Here is an 18,495-nt window from a genome sequence, read left to right as displayed (position 1 = left end):
AGTTTTCAACATTATCTTTTGTTTTATAGTTGCATAAGACAGGTCACATAACATTTCATAGCCAATTATAAAACTTATAATTATGAAATTTCAGATTACCAAGCATTTGTAAGTGTCCCTCTTTTAGAGGATGGTTATATTATGCTGATTTAATAGTAAGTGCAGGTGATACTTATATTTCTTTTTTTTTAAATTTTGTGTAGCTTTATAGTTTGTTAAAAAGCTTTCTTTTAAAAATTTAATGAAATTGCAAAGTTTACTTCTTTTGAAAAAAGATTGAACAGTCTAATTTTAAAAAGTCACAATCATGCAATCAGTTAAAATAACTTATAAAATCCTATTAGAAAGGAACCAAAATAGCAAGACCAACTTTTTTCAAGGAACTGGTTAACTAATAAAAGGTTACCTTTTTTATAAATGGCCCTGATTTCTCTTTAAAATAATTTACCTAATTTAAATAATTGGTGCTGTGGGTTAAGTTTAAGAATTAAATACTGTCAGGTTGAATGTTAGTATGTTTACATTGTTTATATTAAAGTTGTTTTGTTTATAAATAGTTTGCAAATACCCCTCTCTGGCTTTGCTGGTTGTTATATTGTAAATGTTAAAGCCAGGAGTATAACTCTGTGTACTGCTGCTTAACCACAGGCACTTGTCTCAGAAAACAAAAATTCCTTTATACCTTAATATGTTATATTTAATGATTGAAGAAGGGTTTTTGAACTATTAATGAAGGGGTAATGAACAAGAGTTCTGCTCATGATTTAGTTCAAAAGAACTGATTATTTTTTATTGAAAAATTTAACATAAAATTTATTACATGTAAATACACTTTGCAGAATATTCTGTATGCCAGATATAATCTAGTAACTGTAATTTATTTCATCTGGATTTTTTTTAAAGGAAGATGATGATTATCCCCCATTTCCATTCTCAATTTTATCATTAATATATTTGTTTTAAATTATTTTTTGCTAGTTAAATTATCCGAATAAAATATCCTCTGGATATTGTTAGAACAGTATGGACAAAAAATGTATTTTTGTGGTTTCAATTTTAGTTCAAATAAATAGATATTAAAACAATGTTTTTTTCATTGACATTTATTCAGAAACAATTATTTAACCTGAGATATGTTGTTTAATATGTCTCTGATTAATTCAATTAAGAATCACAACTATGAACTTTTCTTGAGAAAATATGGATGACATTTTTTATGGGAAGAGTAACTGAAATAAAAACCATGATTCCATGAAATATTTATTCAGTCCATTCTTACAAATGTCAGGAGTGTATCCACCATTAAAACTGGTGGACGTGTTAAATTCAAATAGTCAGCTTCTTGAGAACACCATTTACTTCAATTAAGTACATAAATTTGTAACAGATGAGGGGCATGATGATCACTGTTTATATCCTGACGGACTAACCTCCTTCCAATTACAATTTACAGTTATCAGATACACTAACAGGAAGACACGATATTTAACAAATGACCGCTTTTCAATGATATTTTTATAAACTGAAACTCACATTTTTATTAAACTTTCTATTTTGTACCCAGTAACACTGCTTACAAATCAATAATAAGGGGAAAACATTTGTTCAATCAGTCATTTATGATCACCGTCGTATTGTTGTTGTTTTGGGATCGAGTTATTCCCCTTTAAACGTCCTATTTTTCGACTTGTTGAATCGTCACTGGGCCGGTTTACCTGTCGAGTTTTTCTATCAGTGGGCTTTTCTTCAACAAAATATCAATAGTTATCATCTCATCTATAGGAATAGACGTTACTATTTCGTGTGTCATTTCAATTTACATTTATTTATTTTCAGAGGTGTCACTTCCGCGGCCCGTATTTCATCTTTCACCACCAAATTTGCAATGAAATATTGTATTTTCAGCCTTTTAATAATAACGTAGTGAAAGTTTGGAATCTGCCGCATCAAAGGGTATAATTGGTTTAGAATGGGAAACAGGTTAAATGTCTTTACGCAGCCTTTTCGTGACGTCAATGCCGTTTCTAAAAAAATGCCATTTTTGAATGGAAAAGCACGTGAGTTTTGTCGCATTTTCGACGCCATTATGAGAATTGCTTCCCGGCTGCACAGGAAAAAGTAAATATACAACCGACGCCGAATCTTTAGACGACACAGGGTTTTCAGGGAAGGATTGAAATCATGGACAATTTAAATGACACATATATCATATCTCGCTACCGTCTTGGTAGATAGGGCATATTTGAGTTTTCAGATACACTTTTACCACGCCTTGAAAGGACGACTTTGATAAATTTATCAAAACCTCCTTTCACACAGACTTTCGGGTAAAGTAAAAGAGAATTTGCGTGCTATGTACTTACAATTTATATGTATAACAAGTTATTTCAACAAAACAACCAGAAATATCTGGACCAAACCATTTGTTGGTGATATATATGAACAAAAACACAGCCGGGAAGCAATTCTCATAATGGCGTCGAAAATGCGACAAAACTCACGTGCTTTTCCATTCAAAAATGGCATTTTTTAGAAACGGCATTGACGTCACGAAAAAGGCTGCGTAAAGACATTTAACCTGTTTCCCATTCTAAACCAATTATACCCTTTGATGCGGCAGATTCCAAACTTTCACTACGTTATTATTAAAAGGCTGAAAATACAATATTTCATTGCAAATTTGGTGGTGAAAGATGAAAATACGGGCCGCGGAAGTGACACTTGAAAATAAATAAATGTAAATTGAAATGACACACGAAATAGTAACGTCTATTCCTATAGATGAGATGATAACTATTGATATTTTGTTGAAGAAAAGCCCACTGATAGAAAAACTCGACAGGTAAACCGGCCCAGTGACGATTCAACAAGTCGAAAAATAGGACGTTTAAAGGGGAATAACTCGATCCCAAAACAACAACAATACGACGGTGATCATAAATGACTGATTGAACAAATGTTTTCCCCTTATTATTGATTTGTAAGCAGTGTTACTGGGTACAAAATAGAAAGTTTAATAAAAATGTGAGTTTCAGTTTATAAAAATATCATTGAAAAGCGGTCATTTGTTAAATATCGTGTCTTCCTGTTAGTGTATCTGATAACTGTAAATTGTAATTGGAAGGAGGTTAGTCCCGTCAGGATATAAACAGTGATCATCATGCCCCTCATCTGTTACAAATTTATGTACTTAATTGAAGTAAATGGTGTTCTCAAGAAGCTGACTATTTGAATTTAACACGTCCACCAGTTTTAATGGTGGATACACTCCTGACATTTGTAAGAATGGACTGAATAAATATTTCATGGAATCATGGTTTTTATTTCAGTTACTCTTCCCATAAAAAATGTCATCCATATTTTCTCAAGAAAAGTTCATAGTTGTGATTCTTAATTGAATTAATCAGAGACATATTAAACAACATATCTCAGGTTAAATAATTGTTTCTGAATAAATGTCAATGAAAAAAACATTGTTTTAATATCTATTTATTTGAACTAAAATTGAAACCACAAAAATACATTTTTTGTCCATACTGTTCTAACAATATCCAGAGGATATTTTATTCGGATAATTTAACTAGCAAAAAATAATTTAAAACAAATATATTAATGATAAAATTGAGAATGGAAATGGGGGATAATCATCATCTTCCTTTAAAAAAAATCCAGATGAAATAAATTACAGTTACTAGATTATATCTGGCATACAGAATATTCTGCAAAGTGTATTTACATGTAATAAATTTTATGTTAAATTTTTCAATAAAAAATAATCAGTTCTTTTGAACTAAATCATGAGCAGAACTCTTGTTCATTACCCCTTCATTAATAGTTCAAAAACCCTTCTTCAATCATTAAATATAACATATTAAGGTATAAAGGAATTTTTGTTTTCTGAGACAAGTGCCTGTGGTTAAGCAGCAGTACACAGAGTTATACTCCTGGCTTTAACATTTACAATATAACAACCAGCAAAGCCAGAGAGGGGTATTTGCAAACTATTTATAAACAAAACAACTTTAATATAAACAATGTAAACATACTAACATTCAACCTGACAGTATTTAATTCTTAAACTTAACCCACAGCACCAATTATTTAAATTAGGTAAATTATTTTAAAGAGAAATCAGGGCCATTTATAAAAAAGGTAACCTTTTATTAGTTAACCAGTTCCTTGAAAAAAGTTGGTCTTGCTATTTTGGTTCCTTTCTAATAGGATTTTATAAGTTATTTTAACTGATTGCATGATTGTGACTTTTTAAAATTAGACTGTTCAATCTTTTTTCAAAAGAAGTAAACTTTGCAATTTCATTAAATTTTTAAAAGAAAGCTTTTTAACAAACTATAAAGCTACACAAAATTTAAAAAAAAAGAAATATAAGTATCACCTGCACTTACTATTAAATCAGCATAATATAACCATCCTCTAAAAGAGGGACACTTACAAATGCTTGGTAATCTGAAATTTCATAATTATAAGTTTTATAATTGGCTATGAAATGTTATGTGACCTGTCTTATGCAACTATAAAACAAAAGATAATGTTGAAAACTAAAAAGTAAAAATATAAATAAAGGAAATGAAGCCATAATAACAATCAAATTAAATAAATGAAATTATAAATAAGTAATAATAAAAATAAAAAAACCCAGATGTGAATTAATTAGTAAAATAAATTGCTTCGCTGAGCGCAGCTGGATACAACGGCAGATGTCCAACCCTGAAAAGTTGGGGCCAAAATGGACACAATTTTCACACTTGATACAGGATGAGTTTGGATTGTAATTAATTATTTGACACATTATAGGTTTCTGACACAGAATAACTGTTGTCAAAGAACTTAAAATTGGTTATATGATTTGGATTTATATTCAATTTTTTGCTTTTGTGCAATACACTATGCTGTTGCAAATTGTTGACCCCCCCCCCCTCCCAAAAAAAATTTTTTTTTGTTTTTTTTTTGCTTTTGTGCAATACACTATGCTGTTGAATATTAACCCCACAAAAAAGTATTTGAAGAAATTTTCTTTTTACTTTCTGAAATCTGAAATGAGAAAAATTGTCCCCCCACAAATTCTTATTGACCCCCCCCCCCCCCCCCCCCAAAAAATTTTTTTTTTCATCTCCCCCTTTCCCTCATTCCAAAAAAAATTCTTTCCCTCAAGATATTTCAGAATCTCAATTCAAATTTCTAATGGAGTTTACAACCATAATTACCCATTTAAATACATCATAAAAGTCTTAAAATATAAAATGACATACATATACATATATATATATGTAAAGATATAACATGTTACTTTTATTATTCTTCCCTTAGTTTATTTATTTTGTATTTACATTGTATCATAGGTCAAATTTATTTGTTCAGTGTATGTTCAATGGTGTTAATATGTCCTTTGATTGAGTTAAGCTATTTCAGTTGATATTTTATAGTGTGTCTTTCTATGTTGTGATGTTACACTATTGTTTCAGAAAAAGGGTGAAGGTTTGGTACCATTAAAACGTTTAAACCTGCTGCATTTGTTTGCACCTGTCCTAAGTCAGGAATCTGATGTTCAGTAGTTGTCGTTTGTTGATGTGGTTCATAAGAGTTTCTCGTTTCTCGTTTTTTATATAGATTAGACCGTTGGTTTTCCCGTTTGAATGGTTTTACACTAGTAATTTTTGGGGCCCTTTACAGCTTACTGTTCGGTGTGAGCCAAGGCTCCGTGTTGAAGACCGTACTGTGACCTATAATGGTTTACTTTTATAAATTTGGACTTGGATGGAGAGTTGTCTCATTGGCACTCATACCACATCTTCTTATATCTATAGTCATGGCTAAAATTAATATTAATTAATAGTAACTGCAAAAAATAAATTGACAGCTAATCACCTCAAGACAATCATCATTTCTTAATACATAATTTACAAGCATTGTAAGGCAGGTAATCAACCGTACACAACATTTTTCTTTAAATGGGATTGGATTACCTCCCTTACACTGCTTTTAAATTGTCTTAATTGTCCTTTAACCAAAAAAATCCTTGTTTTCCCCCTTTTTTGCCCCTAATTCCTAAATGGTTTGAGCCATAACCCCCAAAAGTCAATCCTAACCATCCCTTTGTAGTATGGAAATTCGTGGTATAATTTCAGAGAGATTCATACACTTACACTTAAGTTATTGTCTGGAAACTACAAAAATGCTTATTTTGGCCCCTTTTTTGGCCCCTTATTCTTAAACTGTTGGTACCATAACCCCCAACAACAATCCCAACCTTCCTTTTGTGGTTATAAACCTTGTGTTAAAATTTCATAGATTTCTATTTATTTATACTAAAGTTATTATCTGGAAACCATCTGTCTTCGTACGATGACAATGTGATACCAATATACGACCGCAAAAATTTGGCAGTTCTTGAAAAAAAAATATAACAACTTGCTACTTGATCACATGGTTGAAAAAAAATACACAGTTGGGATGATTTTGTTTTGTCCAGTAGCAGCTTTGCCTTGACCTGTTCAAGAAAACATCCAAACTCATACTAAATTTCCCAATTTTTAGAACTTGAAAACATGAAAGTGCAATTAGAAGAATAGAACTAAATATTTAAATATAAGTTATCTTAAATTGAATCCCTGCGAATTGTTTTAAATCCCCAAAAAACTCTTTTGTGTTCAAAATGAATCTAAAAAAAATGTAAGAGTTGTCTTCCTTAGTGCACCTTTTTACTTAATTTACAGCTCTTTATTTAGGGCAACCAGAGTTACCTCCCATATAATTAATGAAAATTTTAGTAAAATTTAGACACTCTTTTTTGGCAGAATTCACAGAAAATTTCACAATGAAATAAACATTTCAGTGGCCATATTATGAAGCTCTCAACTTCTTATTTATGTTTTAAAGAACCTGAAATTCATAACAAAAGGCAGACAGTTACAGAATATTGTACATTGTATACATGTATCAGACATCTTCAATTTCATATGAACCTGAGTAAATACATACAAATAGAATTAAAGTGAAATGCGAGAAACAGCATATTTAGTATTAATTATAAAAATGGTTAACAAGTGTGGACGCAGACCAGCATGGATAGTATCCAGCATTCTGAGAGTATTACCATCCCCTACCAGTTGAAATTATTTGTTCCCCAAAACAAAATTTGAACTTGATATGTAAATTGTCATGTTAAAACTATAGATACCAAATATCAAATCAGTATAATGGTAGTCTGGCATGACTAAAAAGAAAAGTGCAGACAATTGATTAATTGTGTGATTTTTCTAGGACTAAGGATCATATAACTCTGCAAAATATCATCAAATCAGAACAAAATTCAAACTTGATCTGAAACTTGTAAAGGTTAAACTATATATGCAGAAAACAGATTACTTATGTGACTTTTCTGAGTCCAAGGGCCATAATTCTGCAAAAACTCATCAGACCGGAACAAAATTAGAACTTGATCTGTAACTTGTCATGGTTATATTGTAATATACCAAATATCAAACCAATATCTTCAAGCATGACAAAAAAAGTGTGGAAAGCTGATTTCCCGGACGGATTGATTTACAGACGGACTGATGGACAGGGTGTAAACCTAAAGTCCCCTTCAACTTTGTTGGTAGGGGACTGTAAACATCAATTTAGAATCTACATAAACATTGAAACATTTACATGGAACATAACATACCAGCTTTAAATGCTGCATATTAAATTATCTGAGCTCATCATTTAGAGGAGAGGTAACAGTAAGAATTAATTGTCATGTCAATAAATTGCTGTAGAAGAGCCCCAAAATGAGTATGCTGGACACCTATACAAATGTTATACATGTACGAATATATCCATTTGTCTGTAAGTATGTAAGACTGTTGGTCAACACTAAATGTAGAAAAGAAGTAACCTTAAAATTGGAGAAAAAGTGAAATTAAATCACCAGTCCTATACAAATATGTGCATATTTCATTTTTCTTGAAATGAGCAAAAAGGAAACAAAAAAGTTTATTGAACGACATAGGATTCTGAGAAATAGGGTAATAGGCAGTTAGCGCCCTTCCTAGCAATTTCAATTAAACCAGATGCAGATTAAGGATTATGAAAAGGGAGAAGTGGGACATATAAAAATATGTACTATAATCATCAATTTAGCATGAAAAGGCGGTGCGGATGGGACTGGTCCCTGTAAATCTCCCCCTTCAAAATTCATACATTTCCAGGCCTGCTCAAGCCCAACTCTTGTAAGATTTCTTGCTGTGTTGAAGACACATTGATGGCCTAGCTTGGGTTGTTTTGTACATTTTGGAATGCACATTCCCCATTTCCATTCTTCATTCTTTTTGTATGCTATTATATATATGGACATAAGAATGCAGAGGACGATAACAAATTTCAGTATTTAAGGTGTTGGTGTTGGAGGAAGGCTACATTTTTTTTTATAAGATTCATGGTTTGAATGTTGCCCCCACCCCAAACTTTTTCTATTTGACTTAAAATTTATTAATTAGTGTCTTGTAAATTTTCAACGAGTCAAAAAAACGTTTTGCAGATGAAAACGTGGAAATTATTGTTTGTAAACAATCTTTTTCAACTATGAACTCTTTAATTCAGACTACGTCATTGGGGCAGAAAAGGGGAATAATAAGTTAAAATTAGCTGGAAAGGTTAAATATTGGAGAAAATATCAAGATTACATAATTTCTTAATGATTAAACCAGTATTAAGTTTCATTTGATTCAAAATATGGACGTATTTCAAAAATAAGGAGAGGATTTTTTCCCCGCTACCTACAAATATGCTTTGGGGTTGACAGGCCGCTTAAGTATTTTAAATCGCCTGGTAACGTCATGTGACCATACTGTAGCTATTCTCCATGCCTCAATGTATCAAAATATACCAGTCATATTTATTTTCACTAGGTAAACCGGCGGTGTGATGATTCGTTTTGAGCTGAAAAATTGACCAGGGCAGTCGATGTGAAAAAAATGTCCGTTTCACAAAATGGAAATAATTGCTTGAATTTATTTAAATGGCTTATGTCATCTCGCCTTTTTTATAAATTTATTTTGCTTTAATACTTTAGATGAAATACTTTCAAGATCGGTCTATAATTCCGTTTATTTTAAATGAAATTTGCGATTTTTCTATGTGTCATTCACGGCCAATTTTCTTTTAATCGCGGAACGACATCTGTTGACAGCTTTTCCTCAAATTATCTCCACTTGATTCTCTTGTCGCATATCCGGGGTTTTAACGGACAAATCAGATGTATGCGTTCCGGCTGAACATGGACAAATAAAATATTATACCAAATGTTTACTGTTGACGCTACTAAAAGGTGTCTTCTGTCACGTCCGCGTTTTGGCAGGGAGTGCTTGTTTGTCTAATTATAATAACTCCGGTTGAAATATTAATAATATTTTGTTTTTAATTTTTATTCCACGAGGGCATTTGAAACTATCTAAATCTGTAGCTGTTAGCAAAAAAAAGCAGCACTCTTTCAAAAAGATATGGGAAGGGTATGAGGGTATATTTAAAAAAAACAAAAAAACTTGTCAGATATTTTGATACTGTGCGGGATTCAACATTATTCGTTGGATACCAATGTTCATGGCTTTTGTGGGTACAGTTGGACCAATAATATAAGTCAACGAATTATTTTTTTTCTATAGGCTTTGTATGCATAAATTGGCAAAACCACGAAATAAATATCAATAAAATGCATTTTTTCCTGAATCCACGAACATTGATAGCCACGAAAATGAATTAATCCACAGTAGTTGACCTTCCAAATGACAGAAACAAGTGCCTGTGATGTACACGGATATATTTGTTCCTTACCTACACAACAGACGAAAAATATACATAAAATTGGAACTTGAACAATCAAATTTCGGGTGTGCAACAATAAATGTTATTATTACTATGAAAATGAAATGGTAGTACTACGATAGCCAAAGAACCTTGATACTAGTGCCTTAAAGTTTTAAAACAATGAGAAAGGAACGATATAAATAATTTAAAGAAAGCCATTTAGTTTAAACATATCTTATCTGCAAAAGTAGCAAAATGGTTATAAATATGAACAAAGAAAAAATATTTTATAATGACGATAACCGAAAGGAATACATGTTATCAAAAAATTCGAAACCCTTTGTCTCGCGGTTTTATGCTGCTGTCAGCGTAAAAGTGTAATGTTAACTAAAAAAATAGTCCATTTATCAGTAAACTACAGAATTAAAAAAAAAAATCTTATATGGATACTGTCTTTTGGTCATAAACAACCTTCTGTCCAATTTCATGAAATTATACGAAGGGTTGACAAAGTTATTGATGTCTCAAACAAACTTTAATCACAGAGGGTCCACAGACTGTACCGAAATGTTGACCCCGACGCCGACGACGTAATCAATTATCGGTATGTCCCGCTTTATAAATAAATTTCGCAGGCTTGACAAAAAGGGTGGAAATAAGTACATGTAAAATGAAAAGACTGGTCTGGATTGGAATGAGAGAAATTAAGAATTGATCATTTTAATTGCATGTTTTGAATCGTTGTGTAATTCTGACATAAGATTGTAGAGACTCCAAAATGTATACATATTTACAAGAGAGTTGTCTCATTGGCACTCATACCACATCTTCTTATATCTATTTTGCTGAAATGTAAGGTCTCCATCAACAGCCAAGTAAACTTTAAGCTCAAATGATATAGTATACATTTGTACATCTTTCTAATTAATAAAATTTCTCTCGCTTCATTGTGAAAATGGAACTAAAAAATTCGTAAGGGTTCCGCGGAACCCAGTGTCTCGCCTAGTTTTGCTGTTAATCGCAGGCTCAACAAAAATGAGGAAAAAAATTAATAAAAATATTCCTCTCTATACTATCTTTTGATTGTAAGTAGCTTCTGTCCAAGTTTGGTAAAAATCCAGGATGGTATTTGAATCTAATAAATGATTTTAAAACTTTAACTGCAGACTGTATGTAAAGTTAACTGGAAGAAAAACTAAGTCCATTTATAAGTAAAATACGGAAAAATGGAACAAAATTTTATCAAAGTTTCCTTCTAGATACTAGCTTTTGATCATAAACAAGCTTCTGTCCAAGTGTGGTACAAATCCAGGATAGTTTAAGAAAGTTGTTAAAATTTTAAAAACTTTAATCACAGAGTGAATGTAATGTTAACTGGCAGAAAAACTAAGTCCATTTATAAGTAAAATACGGAAAAATTGGAATTTTTTTTTTACAAAATTTACCTCTAGATACTATCTTATGATCATAAACAAGCTTCTTTCCAAGTTTGGTAGAAATCCAGGATAGTTTAAGAAAGTTATTAAAATTTCAAAAACTTTAACCACAGAGTGAATGTAATGTTTCCTGGCAGAAAAACTAAGTCCATTTATAAGTAAAATACGGAAAAAATGGAATTTTCTTTTTACAAAATTTACTTTTGAATATAATCTTATGATCATAAACAAGCTTCTGTCCAAGTTTGGTAGAAATCCAGGATAGTTTAAGAAAGTTATTAAAATTTCAAAAACTTTAACCACAGAGTGAATATTTGTGGACGCCGCCGACGACAACGACGACGACGACGACGCCGACGGAATGTAGGATCGCTATGTCTCGCTTTTTCGACAAAAGTCGAAGGCTCGACAAAAATTGTGAAAACATTATTCAGCCGGCGAAAGCCATGTAAAAGAGGGTCGTAATGGGGATACCTTCATTACGAATAACGGTAAAAAAATTGTTGTCAAATGACATTAACTGTAATTTTCGGTGCATGACCATTTTCTTAATGAAGATAAAAAAAAAATCGACTGCTTTTGACAATTTTTTTTTTCTCCAAAAATAACGGTAACAAATAATTATTTGAGATCTCTGAATCTCGAGAATACGGTGGCAATATGCGGCTATGAAAGAACGAGATAACTATCTTGTGGGAACGACGTATTATCTTGAGAGAACGAGATAACTATCTTGTGGACACGGCATATAGCATCTTGAGGGAACGAGATAACAATCTTGTGAGAACGACATAATATCTTGAGAGAACGATAAAACTTTCTTGTGGGAACGGCATAGCATCTTGAGGGAACGACATAGCATCTTAAGGGAACGAGATAACTATCTTGTGGTAACGACATAATATCTTGAGAGAACGATAACACTTTCTTGTGGGAACGGCATAGCATCTTGAGGGAACGACAAAGTATCTTGAGGGAACAGTATTTTTTTCTTACATGGCAGCCTTCTGCTACCGTACGATAAAGATATTTTGACGAATCACGATAAAACTTTAACCATTTTGTCGCTATTTAGCGACGTAGGCCGAAAATGACCGTTTGGCGCCTGACGGTAAAGTGTATCGCTACCCTCATTAAAGCCATCGATGTGATTAAAAAGGTATTAAAATTTTAAAAAAAAAGCTATAAATGTTTATGTTCTCTATTTAATAAACACAATGTGGGAACGCAACTGTATGTTTTTTTTTATATTGTGGTCATTCTGGAGACTGTCAAGCGGGGCTCCGACATTCGAAATAATTTTCGGATACGTGTTTTTTTTTCATTATTATCTCTGGGGCTTACTTGTAATGTATATGAGAAAACGTTTGTATCTGTCATTACTATTCAAACATTGAGGGGTGCCGAACCCATTCTTAAGGCAAGAAAACAGGGGGGAAATTGAAATAAAACTAAGAGCTCCGACCCAAATTATGGATATAGTTGTGTTCGTTCAGCTGAAGTTTTGACTTATAATAGAAGAATTGTTTTCAAAATTTGTAAGATGTTTAAAAAGAATTAATATATAGTTTTTCCTCAAATTTATCTTCAATATGTTTACACTCACAAATAGTTCTAAATCTTTAAAAACACATGTCACTAAATATTTTTCACTGTACGGTCACTTGTCGGTAAACAACTTTCGACTGTATTATCACTTGGATATGTAATGTCGCTTGGGTGCAGAGTCGTGATTTTGGCTAGAGTATGCATGAAAAAAAAGTTACAAAACAGTACAACATAAGAATGAATTATAAAGATATATTGAAAATGGTTCAACTCAACAAGGCATAAAAAACCAACAATCAAAAAGATAAAGTACCGATTGACAGTTACTGAAACTAGTCTTACACCAATTATAACTTATAAAACTCACGTATCCCCAGACTTTAATATCACTCAGTAATCATCAAATTTATTTGTCGATTGATTTTTTTTAACTCAGATCTCCTTTTAAACATATTTAACAGACTAAATCAACCTAAAAGGTGATTCAGTACCAAAGTCAATCATAATCTTGAAATGTAGGTTTAGAATTTCTTCTTTCTTATATCTACACCTATTGTATGGCGATTAGTTTTGCATGTGATAACCTTCAATTTTGGGAATCTTCCTAACCAATCTTCATTCTACTTAGTCAACCTTTTAATGTTATACATATATATATATATATATATATGCTTATTTAGAGACAGGTTTTCTGGAAATCTACTTTCTGTTTTACAAAATGAAAATTAGTCATACAAATTTTGGAAAGAATCAATCTTCTAAAATGTTTCCTGTTACTTATTGAATGATTAGGGAAACTTGTTTAAATAAACATGTATAAAAATAAGGAGATGATGCTAAATAAGATATCTGATAAATCAATCATATAAAATATCTTGTATTGCTTATAAGATATCTTATAAAGTTAATAAGATATATTATGATCTAGATAATAAAGGGATCTCATAAACTATACAAGATCATAAGTATTAGTTTAAAAATATCTATTTAAAACTATATAAGATATTTTTTAAACAATATATGATTTCTTGTTTAGGTAACAAGATATCTTGTGAAATTAATAAAATATCTTTTAAAGTATATAAGATATTTTATTAACTTCAAATTACATAAGATATCATATTAACTTCAAATTGAATAAGATATCTTTAATAGAATACAAGATATCTTATATACTTTTTAAGATATCTTGTAATTCAGTAAATATAAAAACGGCTTGCCGTAATATAGTAGGACGTTTTAATTAAAGTTGGCCCAAATTAAATTTTACAAACAAAAACAAAATTTGATGGGAGACGGGACGTGGGGCCTTGGCTAAAAAACAATGAAAAAAATAAGTTAGCATAAAGTTACATATATATTGACAATATGTTTTAAGACCGGCATGTTTTGTACCAAACATATGTTAATTAAATACAGACTTCAGAAAATAATGGACTTTCATATTCATGTCAACCATTTTCGTCTAAAAATAGAAAAACTAAAAGGAAATACACACTTAATTTCATTGACAAGTTCATATAACTTTTAAATAAATGTTACCGTCTTATTCTCTTGGGATATATAACATCCTTTGGCTTTACATGGCTTCTCCGTGAAATGTCACTTCAAACTTGCTTGTAACTATAACATTGAATAAAGCGTAACATATATATATATAATATATATATATATCAAAATATTAAAAATGTGCAACTTGACGTACCGACAACTTTTTTCAAAAGCAATACACATGCGCAGCCAGATAAAGAGTATTGATTTTGTACATAGATTTTAAAAGCAATACGCATTGAGGTCTTATCAAGGGCGGAAGGTATACATATCTTGTATCTTCACTGGTACGGTAGGGGAAGTTCAGAAGCCTATCAATTACATATTTTATACATGTATGTATTAGATACACATTGAGGGCGTTAGACCGAATTGGTGTATGTAATTTACACCAGGATATTTTTTACAATGCAGAATGTCAGTTTTCAATAATTTAGGAGAGGGTCTATCGGCGATTTGATCATCTGTTATTGAAAAAAATGATAAATGCAGGGTATTCAATTTCATTTAACGAAATCCTGATGTAAATACAAATTCTAATTTATATTTGCTATTTATCCTTAATATATAATTGCTTTCATCTGGGAACAGTATATCTAATATATCAATATATATGTTCCTGCTTTCATCCACTTCATTTTCAACTTTGGTGGATAGTTGTCTCATTGGCAATCATACCACATCTCCTTATTTCTATATAGTAATACATCTTACAGCTGTTAAATTTAGTGATATGGGTCATTTAAAAAAAAATGTCGAATTTTCAATACACCTATGCTAACAAAATTATTTTTAATGGAAAATGCAGTTGTAAGTGTTTAAATGAAAGTTGCAGGATTTATGAGTTGGAGCAAAAATAATAATAAACACGATTTAGATCTATGTTGATAAGATTAAAATATATTTAAGTCCGATTTTTGCGTAATTTATGTTCGTAGGCAGTGTCAGCTAGGGTAACAAATTTGAAATGTTTTTTTTTCTTCATATTTTCTGATTGCCCTGACATCTGCAAAAAGAATAGAATATTAATGATAACTCTATCGGAATATCAGAGCTTATTTTTTTATTCCATGTAACATTTGTTTCTACAAACTAAACCAATCGGCGTGTATGTTATGCATGTCTATGCTGTTTCCGATACTAGATCAACCGTTAAATTGTTTCTCCCTAAGAACATGATGAATATTGAACTTTTCAATGATGATTTCAAAAGCACAAAACACCCTAAAAATTTAACACAGCACGTGTCTTGCGTAATAGTATAGAGAAAAGAAAATTCAAGACATTCAATGAAAAAAAAAATTATGGGTACCCTTTTATCATGTCTATGCCAAACTTATTAATTACAACAATAGTATACTTGAAAAAAGTGCAATTACGTGTCGAAAACCAAAATCACAACAGAAAAACGTTATCATGGCATCAAAGGGAGTAGTAATTTCACAACAGCATTCATAAATGAAGAAATTTGTCTATCCCGTTACTATGGTTCCTATGGTTACAGTAACAGGATAGACACTATTTGACCGAAACGTCTTTAGAAAGTATATAATTACATATGATTTTACACATAATGAAATGTTTGGTTATTTAAACTCATTTAAAGGTTACAACGTTTAATCTTCACAATTTAGCATATACTAAATGCAATACTGCTTCCGGTAACAGGATAGACAAAAAGGGTAACAGGATAGAACTTAATATGGTGATATATCGTTAACGTACGTTCCTGTTACAAAAAACAAACCGACAAAAAAAAAAAACCAATATGCGAGGAAATTACTTGATGTTGGATTTATTAGAAAGAGAAAGACATGCTGAACATTATGAATTGCTATATTAGATGGTGGTTATTTTTATAACCTTTGGAGATCAATTTTTAGAGGTATGCTTCAGTACAACATGGAAAATTGACAAATAATCTATCATTACACAGAATGAAAACATAAAGAAATTTTAATTCTTGAAAACCATCTTATTGGCCATGAAAAACAAGATTACATTTGATCCTAACATTTTCTAAATAACCCAAATTTTCTTTTTTAACATGGTACCAGGAGAGACAAAATATTGTATGACATTATCGAGAATGCATTTTTTATATGTTGTTCTTTAATTCAATTTTGAATTAGCAATTTCAAAATTCGACGTTTTTTTTTTTAAACTGACCCATATAATTGTAACACTGTAAATGGTGTGCGCACACTATCAATACCCTTAAAAGTATGTTTATCTGGAAAATTCTTTACAAAACTATTGTCCGAAAAGATAACTGCTCATATTTCTATTCCTTTCAGAATCACATTTTATCTTCTTCGTTTATTTTCATGTTTTTATTGATCAATATTCTCTCCATAACAACTTGATCATTCGTATATTTTTTTAGGGAGGCGGGTAAATACTGATCTTAAATACAAGGTGAACATGTTACATCTTTTATCAATATCTGTGGTAAACTAAATCAATATTGGAAACTCTAAAGAAATTTTGATAATTTAAGAGTCAATTTACGGAACTAAAAATTACTGATAACGTGAACATTGTAAATGCGAACTATCAAACTATTTTATAATTGTTCTTTGAGAACTGATATGAAACGGTTGGTTGTAGGCGGACTGTCCGAGATTGCTCTGACTGTCTTTTAAGAACTTGCTTGGACCGTGGGACGTCAGGGTACGTACACCATTAAGAACACATGGAAATTGCTGACCCAGACATTGAGCGGGAAATTTCTGTATCGAAATCGCAATAGATTCCTTTTATAGTACATAAACCATACATCATTTGATTCCTTGTTCATTTTCCTTTACGTATACATGAAAACTTTTATGTAAAAACCCCCTGTTTCAAAAACGAAAGCGCTTTGGTGAATTGTACTGTTTGAGGATTAATCGACCATTTTATCAGCATATAATTACCATTTTAATCGTGATTGTGAAACAATCAACCATTCTCGGTTTGCAATATTCGAACATAACGATTTTTAATTTATATATTCCATAGATTAATCAAAAATATATTTTAAAAATAACGGAACATCAAATTTTTTTTGAATTTAAAAAAAATGCTGCTGAACTATTTCAATTGTTTCCTCTTTTTTATAATTTGAACTGAGGAAAAAAAAACAAAGCAAAAAGTCATTTGGCTGGGCCTTGCCATGTAAAACGACTGGTTTCACACGAATCATAGTCATTTCGTACCACTTATTTCGTACCATAACAAAAACCATTTCGTACCATAACCATTTCGTACCATGACCATTTCGTACCATATGGAAGATTATAATGGTACGAAATGGTAATTTTGGGTACGAAATAGCAATGGTACGAAATGGTTATGGTACGAAATTACTGAATACCTTTCACACAAGTGAAGAGTGCCACTCTGTGGCCTGTTGCAAGGCACAATTTGTACCCTTTTCCAATATACCGATTTCCAAGTGGCAGTTGACCCAAATTTAGTGCGGCAATTGTTTCCGTCTCGAAATCATACATCATTTGATTCCATATTCATTTAAATCCAAGCAATGTAATATTTTCGATTTCTGACCCCCTGTGATAATTGTACAATTACATTCCAACACGCTATTCAGTTTTTTGATAAAATTTAACCTTCCAGCTTATTATTATCTTGGGCTCTCTAAAGGGATCATGTTCAAATTCTACATACAAAGCCCCGAAAACTTGTAAACAGAATTCTACAGCATAAACAATAGAAACCGCGGCAACCCTCAGTCTATGAAATTACTTTGTTTTTGAACTTCTGGTTTGATAATCAACAGACGATTTCAATCATGTGAATAGATCTGAAAATATTATATTTCTATAGATGTTGTTAGTTTGCTGTGCATGTCCAACAGATACACTTCGTTTAAAGTTAAAAGTAAAGACATGATCAAGTGTGAATGTCCTTGTATGGGGAATCAGTACAGCTGTACCCAGGTGCTGTTGTAAATCTGGTTTCCGAAAGCCATAAATTTTGTAGATCCATATACACGAGAGCATAACAATTGATCCTAAATCCCTGAATTAATGGAAATTCTTTCAAAATAATACTATATTTTATACTTGTGCATAGTTTACAAAATCCGAATTTAATATTTTTGTATCTGCAATAAGTTTTAGTATACTTAATATGGCTGTTTTTCAATCTTAAT

At 31.3% G+C, this 18,495-nt stretch overlaps 1 protein-coding gene across 2 annotated transcripts in view; it reads right to left on the bottom strand.

Annotated features, from left to right (window-relative positions):
- Positions 1–14,489, bottom strand: part of LOC127726709 (uncharacterized) — a 74,944-nt gene extending 60,455 nt beyond the window's left edge. For both annotated transcript variants that reach the window (XM_052234173.1, XM_052234174.1), the window contains exon 1: positions 14,331–14,489. The gene's annotated coding sequence lies outside the window, so the exon portion shown is untranslated. The remainder of the gene's footprint in view (positions 1–14,330) is intronic.
- Positions 14,490–18,495: the final 4,006 nt, after the last annotated feature.

Source organism: Mytilus californianus, unplaced genomic scaffold, assembly GCF_021869535.1.
Source record: "Mytilus californianus isolate M0D057914Y unplaced genomic scaffold, xbMytCali1.0.p SCAF_18, whole genome shotgun sequence".
Taxonomy (NCBI): Eukaryota; Metazoa; Mollusca; class Bivalvia; order Mytilida; family Mytilidae; genus Mytilus; species Mytilus californianus.
Note: the sequence above shows the minus strand (reverse complement) of the source record. Positions and strands in the feature narration are given on the sequence as shown.